This window comes from Pseudophryne corroboree, chromosome 9 (genome assembly GCF_028390025.1).
Source record: "Pseudophryne corroboree isolate aPseCor3 chromosome 9, aPseCor3.hap2, whole genome shotgun sequence".
NCBI classification, from domain to species: Eukaryota; Metazoa; Chordata; class Amphibia; order Anura; family Myobatrachidae; genus Pseudophryne; species Pseudophryne corroboree.
The window spans coordinates 428858794-428872541 of record NC_086452.1 but is presented as its reverse complement, the minus strand read 5'-3'; the positions used below and the strand labels follow the sequence as shown (position 1 = coordinate 428872541).

At 47.3% G+C, this 13748-nt stretch overlaps 1 protein-coding gene across 7 annotated transcripts in view; it reads left to right on the top strand.

Moving 5' to 3' along the window:
• Positions 1-13748, top strand: part of SETD5 (SET domain containing 5) — a 185427-nt gene that overhangs the window by 54002 nt on the left and 117677 nt on the right. For 5 of the 7 annotated variants that reach the window (XM_063941006.1, XM_063941009.1, XM_063941010.1 and 2 more), the window contains exon 2: positions 12627-12691. The exons of 1 other annotated variant lie outside the window; for it this stretch is intronic. The gene's annotated coding sequence lies outside the window, so the exon portion shown is untranslated. The remainder of the gene's footprint in view (positions 1-12626; positions 12692-13748) is intronic. One more of the 7 variants, XM_063941005.1, reaches the window with a different exon arrangement.

The following is a 13748-nucleotide window of genomic DNA, read 5'->3' as shown; positions in this document are numbered from 1 at the left end:
TGGCATTCCCCTTAAGGGCTAATGGTGTTTAAGGATATTAGCAGGCTAGGCTGTTCTTAGAAACACTAGTTGGCCTCACACCATAAAAAAGCATCCCAGCTCTAGTTATAGTACAGTAGTCACTCCCACTGCGCCCTCTGATGTGGTGGATTCCGATGCCACATGCCGACCACTAGTGTATTGCCACGTTTGTTAAATAGTGTACATCCAACAGCCACCCTGTAGCAGGCCTGTAATGCAATGCAGTTCACCACCCAGCTGCCCGTGTGGCCCCACATTGCCGATAGCCAATGGTTTAACCTTTTGGACAGATAGGAAATGTGTTTTTTTTTAGTATATAAAAGAAAAATCCCCTATAAGAAAACTGAAAGTATGAGGCATTGGTGAGTGAAAATATTCTCTACATTCTTAGTAAGCAACATAAATGCAGCAAAGATTGTACTGAAGTCTCCGCTCCACTAAGAAATGACACATGAACACACTGTCTGCTGCAAACGGCCACCGGGGAACCTTCTAGATCTAGGGCCTGTGCAGAAGTCACAGCTGGGAAGTAGTGCAGAGACCGGAAGGAAGACAATGTGATTGACAGTCTGTGGGGAAGGAGCTGCCTAATGATAGAATAGCCCTCAGATAGGAGAAGGGGAGTGGTGAGGCTATGTGAGAAGTGACACAGATCCTCTCAATGTAAAAGTATGAAAGAAGAGACCGTATTATTGGTAAGAAATATCCTAAATTAGCCATCGTATTCATTGCGTGCAATTATTTGTATACACAATATGAACACTACTGCTGATATTAGTCTGCACTTACAGCTGCCTCTGACATTTATTGCCACGCCATTGTTGTTGGTGGTATCTGTGCTGGTGTGTTGTGTTATCGCACTGGACACCTTGGTGCTGTGTGTAGTTCAGCAAGATACCTACCCTGTGTCAGGGAGTGGATTGAGTTATTGGGAGTGTTAGAGGGAGCTTTAACCCTTACGCTGCAAAGCAGGACTGCAGTGCAGAGTATTACAGTGCGCCTCGGCCAGCGAAAGGTTCAAGGAGAGAGACAAAAGATCCACTGAGGAGCCCCCGAGTCTGCCGGATTATTGATACTGCTCTTCTGTCTGCTCCCTGCCTCTCTACACCAAGATTGCATCATCCACAGCAGAGCTGCCAACTTTTCGTTTCTGTACAAAGAGGGAGGCAGACAAGGCCCTGTCTCTTCCGAGGCTTCTCCTGCCTCTTCCTGAAACCTCGCTGAGGCCTGGCGTTTCCTAAGAGTCACCTTTGTTCTCAAGTCCTCTCTTTCAGCCTTTTCATAAGCTCTCCTCCCCCATCTGCTTCCTTACAACCTCACCAAGTTCATATTATTCATTTTCTCTTGACTTGTTTTACATCCTACATAGAAACATAGAATTTGACGGCAGATAAGAACCACTTGGCCCATCTAGTCTGTGAGACTGTAACCTGTCTTACCCGTATAAGGCCAATATCTGTGCAGTGGTTACTTTCACTTTATTGCAGCGTAGTATTTGGTAGACCAGACTCTCTACTGTTTAGTCTTCAGTCTCCTCACCCTAAATATGAGGCTGGGATATGTCTGTTCTTTTCCATTAATGTGCGGAATCTCTGGTGAAGGCAGCTGGTCACCATAGGTTGTCAGTACAGGTCTGCTCATCAGATGAGTGACTTTGTATTAGGAGTTGCCGTTGTCCCCACACAGTACAGGAAGCAATTTTATGTGCTGAGCCAATCTCTGAGTTTGTAGGGATCTACTACATTATGCCGGCGGTTGGGATCCTGGCGCTCAGCATACCGGCGCCGGGATCCCAACCGCCGACATGACGGCAGTGGGGCGAGCGCAAAAGAGCCCCTTGCGGGCTCGCTGCGCTCCCCACGATACGGGCACGGTGGTGCGCCACACTATTTATTTTCCCTCTGGGGGTGTCGTGGACCCCCCAAGAGGAAGGATAGTTGTCGGTATGCCAGCTGCCGGGATCCCAGCGCCAGTATGCTGAGCGTTGGGATCCCGACAGCCGTCATATCGAATGCCTCCCGGTTTGTAGCCTATGCATTCTGAGAATGCACCAGCGCAATACAAGCATTATACCTTTTCCCATTCGTGATATAAAATGCTCAAAACCAGCTTTTATCTGTTCCAGTCAACGTGTACTGCTCACGCACCCTACAAATGTATCAATGTTTGGAGAGAGATAAAGTACCAAGTAATCCGCTCCTGACATTTTACCGGCTATGACGCATATGTACTAAGCCCTGGAGAGAGATAAATTGGACAGAGGTGACGTTCCAACCAACCAGCTTCTAACTGTCATGCTCGGTGTCTTTTCCACGGCGCTGCAGGCAGGGACAGAGCTGTACTTGGCTGTGGTGTACGGGCAACAACTTCTGCAGCTGTTGAAATCAATAGCCGCAGGTGTCTGAGCAGTCAGTGCAACTGACCGTTCTTATATTGCCCCCGCATATCAGCGAGCCATCCTGTAGATAGCGCTGATATACACAGGGGCGCATAGCCGCAGTAATGTACCACACACCGCCACAGTCATACAGGAGGGAGAAGCGGGATCAGCGCTAATACCACTACCCCTCCCCCAAGGCGACAATTAATACATCTACCCCACAGCCTGTAACATGGCAGTTAGGAGATGATTGGCTGGTACTTTATCTCCGTCCACTTTATCTCTCACCAAAGCTTAGTACATGGGCCCCAAAGGGGTCGGTTCAATTCACCGACAGTTGAATAGCGCCGGGAGTTAGCTCCCGTCGCTGTTCAATTCAGCTCAAGTTAAGTCGGCGAAGGCCCGTTCTCCCGGACTTAACAGGTTGAATTGTTGGGAGAAGAATTCCCGACAATTGAGGGTCACTTGTCGCTGTATTGAATAGCGCCGGGAGCTAACTCCCGGCACTATTCAACTGTCGGTGAATTGAATCGACCCCATAGGGGTCGATTCAATTCGGCAACTTATGAATAGCGCCGGGAATTAGCTCCCGACGCTATTCAATTCAGCTCCAGTTAAGTCGGCGATGGCCGTTCTCGCCGACTAAACAGGTTGAATTGTCGGGAGAACGGGCATTCTCCGACTTAACTACCCCGCGCGAGGCTGATTTCCTACAGAATCAGCCTCGCGGCAGCACTTTTGTCGGGTTTCTTCTCTCATCCCCCGGGGATGAGAGAAGAATTCCCGACAATTGCGGGTAACTAGCAGCTGAATTGAATAGCGTCGGGAGCTAATTCCCGGCGCTATTCATAAGTTGCCGAATTGAATCGACCCCTTAAATTTCTATAACGGATATTACTAGTCGCTGACTAGGAAGTAGGGACAGTCAGTGTTTAGCCAAGCAATGCATGGACTGAGCCAAGATGCCACGCTGACAAGATGTGTTCAATGTGAAATGTAGCAGACAGTGACCAGCGTGCACCCAGCATCTGCCCAGTGTGTGGCCACTGGCCTGGAATGACAGTAATGTCAGTTTGGATGGGGGAGGCTTCGGTGCTGTTACAGAGATTTATATTCCTAGTTTTTGTGATTTATTAAAACAAAGCACCTGTCATATGTTTGATTTAGGAATCATTGGTGTTTATGTAGAATCGGACACACAAGTGAGCATGGATGGCAATACATATACATGCTTGTGTGCTTATCCATCCTGCAGGCCACCTCAGTGACCATGCGTGACACTGATCAGTCTGACAGATCTGCCGCCATAATGCAGCAGTACCTTGTGATCAGAGAAGAGCCTGCGCTGTCACTCTGAGTAATGGCTTTCTCCCTGCCATCTTCATCTTTCCTGCTTCCAAAACACAGGGAACCCGCACTGTTGTGTATGAGCCGTGTGCTTGTTGGTACAGTCTGTGGAAGGGTTTCGGCATCGTAGCTGATCGTGCATTTAACTACACGTTCAAAGAATACGCTCCTCTATGATTTCTGTTAACAAATGTGTGCTATTAACACATGTGACGTCTTCCCTCAGAAATGAAAGTTTTTAGGTTTTTTTGCATCGCCATATTGTATCGCAGTAGTCCGTGACCTGAACATATCACCCATCCTGTATACAGCATAACCATGCTCTGACATTGCAGCTGCATGTATTAAAGGGAAAACACTGATTAGAAATGGGGTCCTGAGGTCTGCCTCTTACCATTGTGAGGCTTCCAGGTACATCTGCTCCAATCCACACGCAGAAAATACATGTAACTACAGCTTTCTGGATTAGTGATGGAACAGTGAAACTGTAATGGCAAAATGTGTCTATTTGTGCCAAGCAATAGCTAAGTGCTCTTATACATACCAATTTTGTTATTAGGTTTTTTTATTTAATGATCACGTTCTGCAGCGCTTTACAGAGAATATTTAGTTATTCATGCCAGTCCCTTCACCAGTTTAGCTTACAGTCTTTGGTGGGGGTGGGGGGGGGTCGGTTGTACCGTGCTTCCCCCTGCTGGGCATCTATTCAGATGGGCATCTATCAGAACTATTGTGTATCCAGTAGACACCCATTAGCATTTAGTGCATCTGAAAGCTTTGGGTGCAGCTAAACTCGTGAAAGTTCTCATTTGGGTGTCTAAAGTCCTGGTTTGGACGCTTTGGGCACCAAAACTACAGACTTTTCACACTTTTTCTTACACTTTCGGAGGCGGCGAGAGAAATGTCTGGGGCAGCTAATGGGCGCCTGATACGGGCAACAATTGCTTCGGTAGACACTCATTCGTAGAGACGCCCAGCAGGGGGCGTGCAGAACAACTGAATCCCCCCTATATTCCACACACACACACACACACACACACACACACACACACACACACACACACATTTATTTTTCTCTATCGTCCTAGTGGATGCTGGGGTTCCTGAAAGGACCATGGGGAATAGCGGCTCCGCAGGAGACAGGGCACAAAAGTAAAGCTTTCCGATCAGGTGGTGTGCACTGGCTCCTCCCCCTATGACCCTCCTCCAAGCCAGTTAGATTTTTGTGCCCGGCCGAGAAGGGTGCAATCTAGGTGGCTCTCCTAAAGAGCTGCTTAGAAAAGTTTAGCTTAGGTTTTTTATTTTACAGTGAGTCCTGCTGGCAACAGGATCACTGCAACGAGGGACTTAGGGGAGAAGAAGTGAACTCACCTGCGTGCAGGATGGATTGGCTTCTTGGCTACTGGACACCAGCTCCAGAGGGACGATCACAGGTACAGCCTGGATGGTCACCGGAGCCTTGCCGCCGGCCCCCTTGCAGATGCTGAAGTAAGAAGAGGTCCAGAATCGGCGGCAGAAGACTCCTCAGTCTTCTAAAGGTAGCGCACAGCACTGCAGCTGTGCGCCATTTTCCTCTCAGCACACTTCACACGGCAGTCACTGAGGGTGCAGGGCGCTGGGAGGGGGGCGCCCTGGGAGGCAAATGAATACCTATTTTGGCTAAAAATACCTCACATATAGCCTCCGGAGGCTATATGGAGATATTTAACCCCTGCCAGAATCCGTTAAGAGCGGGAGACGAGGCCGCCGATAAAGGGGCGGGGCCTATCTCCTCAGCACACAGCGCCATTTTCCCTCACAGAAAGGCTGGAGGGAAGGCTCCCAGGCTCTCCCCTGCACTGCACTACAGAAACAGGGTTAAAACAGAGAGGGGGGGCACTAATTTGGCGTTAGAAATATATAAAAAAGATGCTATAAGGGAAAACACTTATATAAGGTTGTCCCTATATAATTATAGCGTTTTTGGTGTGTGCTGGCAAACTCTCCCTCTGTCTCTCCAAAGGGCTAGTGGGTCCTGTCCTCTATCAGAGCATTCCCTGTGTGTGTGCTGTGTGTCGGTACGTGTGTGTCGACATGTAGGAGGACGATGTTGGTGAGGAGGCGGAGCAATTGCCTGTAATGGTGATGTCACTCTCTAGGGAGTCGACACCGGAATGGATGGCTTATTTAGGGAATTACGTGATAATGTCAACACGCTGCAAGGTCGGTTGACGACATGAGACGGCCGACAAACAATTAGTACCGGTCCAGACGTCTCAAAAACACCGTCAGGGGTTTTAAAACGCCCATTTACTTTAGTCGGTCGACACAGACAGGGACACTGAATCCAGTGTCGACGGTGAATAAACAAACGTATTCCTTATTAGGGCCACACGTTAAAGGCAATGAAGGAGGTGTTACATATTTCTGATACTACAAGTACCACAAAAGAGGGTATTATGTGGGATGTGAAAAAACTACCATAGTTTTTCCTGAATCAGATAAATTAAATAAAGTGTGTGATGATGCGTGGGTTCCCCCCGATAGAAAATTATGGGCGGTATACCCTTTCCCGCCAGAAGTTAGGGCGCGTTGGGAAACACCCCTTAGGGTGGATAAGGCGCTCACACGCTTATCAAAACAAGTGGCGGTACCGTCTATAGATAGGGCCGTCCTCAAGGACCAGCTGACAGGAGGCTGGAAAATATCATAAAAAGTATATACACACATACTGGTGTTATACTGCGACCAGCGATCGCCTCAGCCTGGATGTGCAGAGCTGGGGTGGCTTGGTCGGATTCCCTGACTAAAAATATTGATACCCTTGACAGGGACAGTATTTTATTGACTATAGAGCATTTAAAGGATGCATTTCTATATATGCGAGATGCACAGAGGGATATTTGCACTCTGGCATCAAGAGTAAGTGCGATGTCCATATCTGCCAGAAGATGTTATGGACACGACAGTGGTCAGGTGATGCAGATTCCAAACGGCACAAAGGTGTATTGCCGTATAAAGGAAGAGGAGTTATTTGGGGTCGGTCCATCGGACCTGGTGGCCACGGCAACTGCTGGAAAATCCACCGTTTTTTACCCTAAGTCACATCTCTGCAGAAAAAGACACCGTCTTTTCAGCCTCAGTCCTTTCGTCCCTATAAGATCATATCTGCCCAGGGATAGAGGAAAGGGAAGAAGACTGCAGCAGGCAGCCCATTCTCAGGAACAGAAGCGTTCCACCGCTTCTGACAAGTTCTCAGCATGGCGCTGAGACCGTACAGGACCCCTGGATCCTACAAGTAGTATCCCAGGGGTACAGATTGGAATGTCGAGACGTTTCCCCTTCGCAGGCTCCTGAAGTCTGCTTTACCAAGGTCTCCCTCCGACAAGGAGGCAGTATGGGAAAAAATTCACAAGCTGTATTCCCAGCAGGTGATAATTAAATTACCCCTCCTACTACAAGAAAAGGGGTATTATTCCACACTATATTGTGGTACTGAAGCCAGAAGGCTAGGTGAGATTTATTCTAAAAATTTTTTTTGAACACTTACAAAGGTTCAAATCAAGATGGAGTCACTCAGAGCAGTGATAACGAACCAGGAAGAAGGGGACTATATAGTGTCCCGGGACATCAGGGATGCTTACCTCTATGTCCCAAATTGGTCCTTCTCACTAAGGGTACCTCAGGTTCGTGGTGCAGAACTGTCACTATCAGTTTCAGACGCTGCCGTTTGGATTGTCCACGGCACCCCGGGTCTTTACCAAGGTAATGGCCGAAATGATGATTCTTCTTCGAAGAAAAGGCGTCTTAATTATCCCTTACTTGGACGATCTCCTGATAAGGGCATAGTCCAGGGAACAGTTGGAGCTCGGAGTAGCACTATCTCGGATACTGCTACAACAGCACGGGTGGATTCTAAATATTCCAAAATCGCAGCTGATCCCGACGACACGTCTGCTGTGCCTAGGGATGATTCTGGACACAGTCCAGAAAAAGGTGTTTCTCCCGGAAGAGAAAGCCAGGGAGTTATCCGAGCTAGTCAGGAACCTCCTAAAAACAGTGCAGCATTGCACAAGAGTCCTGGTAAAAATGGTGGCTTCCTACGAAGCAAATTCCATTCGGCAGATTTCACGCAAGAACTTTTCAGTGGGATCTGCTGGACAAATGGTCCGGATCGCATCTTCAGATGCATCAGCGGATAACCCTATATCCAAGGACAAGGGTGTCTCTCCTGTGGTGGTTATAGAGTGCTCATCTTCTAGAGGGCCGCAGATTCGGCATTCAGGATTGGATGCTGGTAACCACGGAGCCCAGCCCGAGAGGCTGGGGAGCAGTCACACAAGGAAAAAATTTCCAGGGAGTGTGATCAAGTCTGGAGACTTTTCTCCACATAAATATACTGGAGCTAAGGGTAAATTTATAATGCTCTAAGCTTAGCAAGACCTCTGCTTCAAGGTCAGCCGGTATTGATCCAGTGGGAAAAACATCACGGCAGTCGCCCACGTAAACAGACAGGGCGACACAAGAAGCAGGAGGGCAATGGCAAAAACTGCAAGGACTTTTCGCTGGGCGGAAAATCATGTGATAGCACTGTCAGCAGTTTTTCATCCCGGGAATGGAAACTGGAAAGCAGACTTCCTCAGCAGGCACGACCTCCACCCGGGAGAGTGGAAACTTCATCGGGAAGTTTTTTCCACATGATTGTAAACCGTTGGGAAATACCAAAGGTGGACATGATGGCGTCCCGTCTGAACAAAAAACGGGACAGGTATTGCGCCAGGTCAAGAGACCCTCAGGCAATAGCTGTGGACGTTCTGGTAACACCGTGGGTGTACCAGTCGGTGTATGTGTTCCCTCCTCTGTTTCTCATACCTAAGGTGCTGAGAATTATAAGACGTAGAGGAGTAAGAACTATACTCATGGCTCCGGATTGGCCAAGAAGGACTTGGTACCCGGAACTTCAAGAGATGCTTACAGAGGTCTTATGGCCTCTGCCGCTAAGAAGGGACTTGCTTCAGCAAGTACCATGTCTGTTCCAAGACTTACCGCAGCTGCGTTTGTCGGCATGGCGGTGGAAGGCCGGATCCTAAGGGAAAAAGGCATTCCGGAAGAGGTCATTCCTACCCTGCTCAAAGCCAGAAAGGAGGTGACCGCACAACATTATCACCACATGTGGCGAAAATATGTTGCGTGGTGTGAGGCCAGGAAGGCCCCACAAAGAAATTTCAACTCGGTCGTTTCCTGCATTTCCTGCAAACAGGAGTGTCTATGGACCTCAAATTGGGGTCCCTTAAGGTTCAAATTTCGGCCCTGTCGATTTTCTTCCAGAAAGAATTGGCTTCAGTTCCTGAAGTCCAGAAGTTTGTCAAGGGAGTATTGCATATACAACCCCCTTTTTGTGCCTCCAGTGGCACTGTGGGATCTCAACGTAGTTCTGGGATTCCTCAAATCACATTGGTTTAAAACCAGTCAAATCTGTGGATTTGAAGCATCTCACATGAAAAGTGACCGTGCTCTTGGCCCTGGCCTGGACCAGGCGAGTGTCAAAATTGGTGGTTTTTTCTCAAAAAAGCCCATATCTGTTTGTCCATTCGGACAGGGCAGAGCTGCGGACTCGTCCCCAGTTCTCTCCCTAAGGTGGTGTCAGTGTTTCACCTGAACCAGCTTATTGTGGTGCCTTGCACCTACTAGGGACTTGGAGGACTCCAAGTTGCTAGATGTTGTCAGGGCCCTGAAAATATGTTCCAGGACGGCTGGAGTCAGGAAAACTGACTTGCTGTTATCCTGTATGCACCCAACAAACTGGGTGCTCTTGCTTCTAAGCAGACTATTGCTAGTTGGATGTGTAATACAATTCAGCTTGCACATTCTGTGGCAGGCCTGCCACAGCCAAAATATGTAAATGCCCATTCCACAAGGAAGGTGGGCTCATCTTGGGCGGCTGCCCGAGGGGTCTCGGCTTTACAACTTTGCCGAGCAGCTACTTGGTCAGGGGCAAACACGTTTGCTAAATTCTACAAATTTGATACCCTGGCTAAGGAGGACCTGGAGTTCTCTCATTCGGTGCTGCAGAGTCATCCGCACTCTCCCGCCCGTTTGGGAGCTTTGGTATAATCCCCATGGTCCTTTCAGGAACCCCAGCATCCACTAGGACGATAGAGAAAATAAGAATTTACTTACCGATAATTCTATTTCTCGGAGTCCGTAGTGGATGCTGGGCGCCCATCCCAAGTGCGGATTATCTGCAATACTTGTACATAGTTACAAAAATCGGGTTATTATTGTTGTGAGCCATCTTTTCAGAGGCTCCGCTGTTATCATACTGTTAACTGGGTTTAGATCACAAGTTGTACGGTGTGATTGGTGTGGCTGGTATGAGTCTTACCCGGGATTCAAAAATTCCTCCCTTATTGTGTACGCTCGTCCGGGCACAGTACCTAACTGGCTTGGAGGAGGGTCATAGGGGGAGGAGCCAGTGCACACCACCTGATCGGAAAGCTTTACTTTTGTGCCCTGTCTCCTGCGGAGCCGCTATTCCCCATGGTCCTTTCAGGAACCCCAGCATCCACTACGGACTCCGAGAAATAGAATTATCGGTAAGTAAATTCTTATTATTTGGTCCAATTTACCTACTATAGGTTGAGTATCCCTTATCCAAAGTTCTTGGGACCAGAAGTATTTTGGATATCGGATTTTTCCGTGTTTTGGAATAATTGCATACCATAATGAGATATCATGGCGATGGGACCCAAGTCTAAGCACAGAACGCATTTATGTTACATATACACCTTATACACACAGCCTGAAGGTCAATTTAGCCAATATTTTTAATAACTTTGTGCATTAAACAAAGTGTGTACATTCACACAATTCATTGATGTTTCATATACACCTTATACACACAGCCTGAAGATCATTGAATACAATATTTTTAATAACTTTGGGGTCAATTCAATTCGTCAACTTATGAATAGTGCCGGGAATTAGCTCCCAACGCTATTCAATTCAGCTGCTAGTTACCCGCAATTGTCGGGAATTCTTCTCTCATCCCCGGGGGATGAGAGAAGAAACCCGACAAAAGTGCTTCCTCGTGGCCGACGCGAGTCTGATTCTGTCGGGAATCAGCCTCGCGCCGGGGAGTTAAGTCGGAGAATGCCCGTTCTCCCGACAATTCAACCTGTTTAGTCGGCGAGAACGGGACATCGCCGACTTAACTGGAGCTGAATTGAATAGCGTCGGGAGCTAATTCCCGGCGCTATTCATAAGTTGCCGAATTGAATTGACCCCTTTGTGTATTAAATAAAGTTTGTGTACATTGAGCCATCAGAAAGCAAAGGTTTCACTATCTCACTCCAAAAATTCTGTATTTCAGAATATTTGGATATTGGATACTCAACCTGTAGTAGTTTTTTTGGGTGAGTGCGGGAAGGAGGTCTAGGTAGTTTCTAAGAATACACAGAAGTCGCACACAAACATAGTGACAACTTATAAACTCCACACACATGCTTTAGGTCTCTGACCCATGACCCCAGTGCTGTGACACTGCTATGCCATCCACTGTTCCACCATGTTGCCCAACGTCAGACATAGGAACCCCTGTATAAAGTTCCTTAAACTACTGTATTCTTGAGCTTGAACGGTTAACAAAAGTAGAATTGCATGTGTAGATTGCCATAGATCTTTTACGTTCATCCCTACCCTAATGGCTGACTGGTTCAGTGGGTAGGTACCCTGCTGGAAGCAATGTGTGCTGCAGGAAGCTGTGCCTGTAATGAGGTCTGATAGCAGATTCTGAATAATTGGATCACTGGTGTGGATGGTCCAAAGGTCTTAAATTGTCTCCATAGCAGCCATTTTTTTTTCTAGTATGTACTTGTGCAGTTTATTGCCATTTGTATTCATTATGGGGAAATTCTGTTTACATCTCATGAAAGCGTGAGTTAGTTTAATAATTTGCTGACACACTGGGAAACGCACAGAAATATTCTTCTCGGGTTTACGTATGTGTATAATGGATCCATATACTGTGCTGTCTACTGTAATGTAAGCACTATCTAGGTTACTGGGAATGCCATTGCGACTTCCTAGCAGAAGATGGAGCATAAATGTCATAGAGTATGCGCAATGTAGCGTATATAATATAGTGTTGAGGATCCCCTGCAATCAGTATTGCTTTGCGGCATGTATTGATCTGTGTGCGGGGACTGGTAATCCCGTCACATTGACTGACCTTTGACATCCGGATTGTTTGTCGGTGCTGTAGCTTGAAACGTGTTTCTGTGGCGGGGAAATAAACCACCTGTTCACAAATAATGATCCCTTATTAGCATACCTCTTCCCCCCCCCTCCCACCCCACCCTCCTCTTCTTTATCTGATCCAGGTGTCTTACAGTCTATAGCATGGTGTTTAATGGTCCTCACCTGCTGCCTGTCACGATCTCCTGCATTTGCTTCTCTGCCTCTGTGCAGTGTGTCCCCCTTATAGCATTCTATAGGCAGACTTAGACACAGTCTGCACATCAGATTATTCCCTTCCAGTCCCACACACTGCTGGAGAACGTGTTGTGATATGAAACCATTTGGGTATGTCTTGGTAGTAACAGAGGACACCTGGAAGAGAGGATGTGACAGTGCTGGGGAGAAAGTCTTAATACGTGGTAATCCAAAGGACGCCTCTTGTAGCCACATTCATGATAACAAACCCGATCTCTGGTATATCACTAGAGGGCAATGGAAAGTATCCTTTACCTGCCATCTATCTGTGTGACTGTACAAAGAGCAACCAGGACTCTTCTCTAAACATTTTCCTGGGCCACTAAATCTGAAGGCAGATGCTTTAACATGTGTGCTGGGCTTTTCTGTGTCCCCCTGTAGTAATCTCTCCCGTCTTACCTTTCAGCAGACCACCAGAGGACAGTGGGAGAAGAGGTTATTGGAACCTGGCGGCCGCAGGCCAGTCAAAAGGTAAATAAATACGCCCGGTCCCTCCGTTCTCCCATATTCCCACCCCCACTCTTCCCATTAATTGTTGTATTGCCGGCAGTGCATGGGTTAATACAGTATCTCGTTTTCTTCTGGAATGAGCTTTTCTGTCTAATTGAGCCAGAATGATGGAGCGAATCCTCTACGGGAAGATTTGGGGTCAATAGCTTCTCCAAGCCACACAGAGGTGTCTGATAAATTGCAGCGCCTCCTGGGGACAGGATAAAGGAGGGCCGTCCAGTCTGTCTGCCATTAGCACAGGCTGACAGCCGTGCTGCAAATCTCACTATTGATTTAGAAGGAGCTGGGAGGTTAGGACGTGCCTGCCTCGTTACTGCTGGGAGCCTTGCTGCAGAATGCCAGCTGTGGACAGGAGGAGAGGAGGGGAAATCGATAGAGAGCGCACAAGTGATTTGGTGCATATTCCGGGAGACATTAGAGAGAGTTCTCTGTAATACGCAGTGCACAAAGAGCTCACTGGGACCTACTGTATTGCTAGAAGTAAAGACAGAAAGAAAAGTGCTTTAGTAGAGCCGTGTTTTATTTTTCAGCATTTATAGATTAAGGTAAAAATGACAGGATAAAAAAACAAAGCCATTTCCAAATCTGTAATTTGTTGGTATGAACGGTTAAGTTTGTTTGGGAAAGTCACTCCGCAGTCCCAAGCTGTTAGTTTTGCCATGTGCTTTTATATGTATACATGAAGAGACATTGAGAATATGGAGGTGCTCCTGCCTAGTGGCAAAAGAGGACCAATATGATGCTAGGAAATGTAACAATGGGGCTAGAATTTGTGTTTTAGCTTCTTCAGTGATTAGTATTTAGACAGTGGAGCAACCAAACTGGATTTTACCCCATGCAGTTAATTCTCTTGTAAGGCACTGTTATCCGTTTTACTAAACCATGTATTATGTCAGAAGGATTTATCCAGTCCGACTCTTAACAATGCCATAGGCATTTCTTCCCTCCTCCCTCTGCGCCTGTGAGCATGGAAATGAGGCAGTCGTCATTTTCCATGTCCATACCTGGCATATTCTAA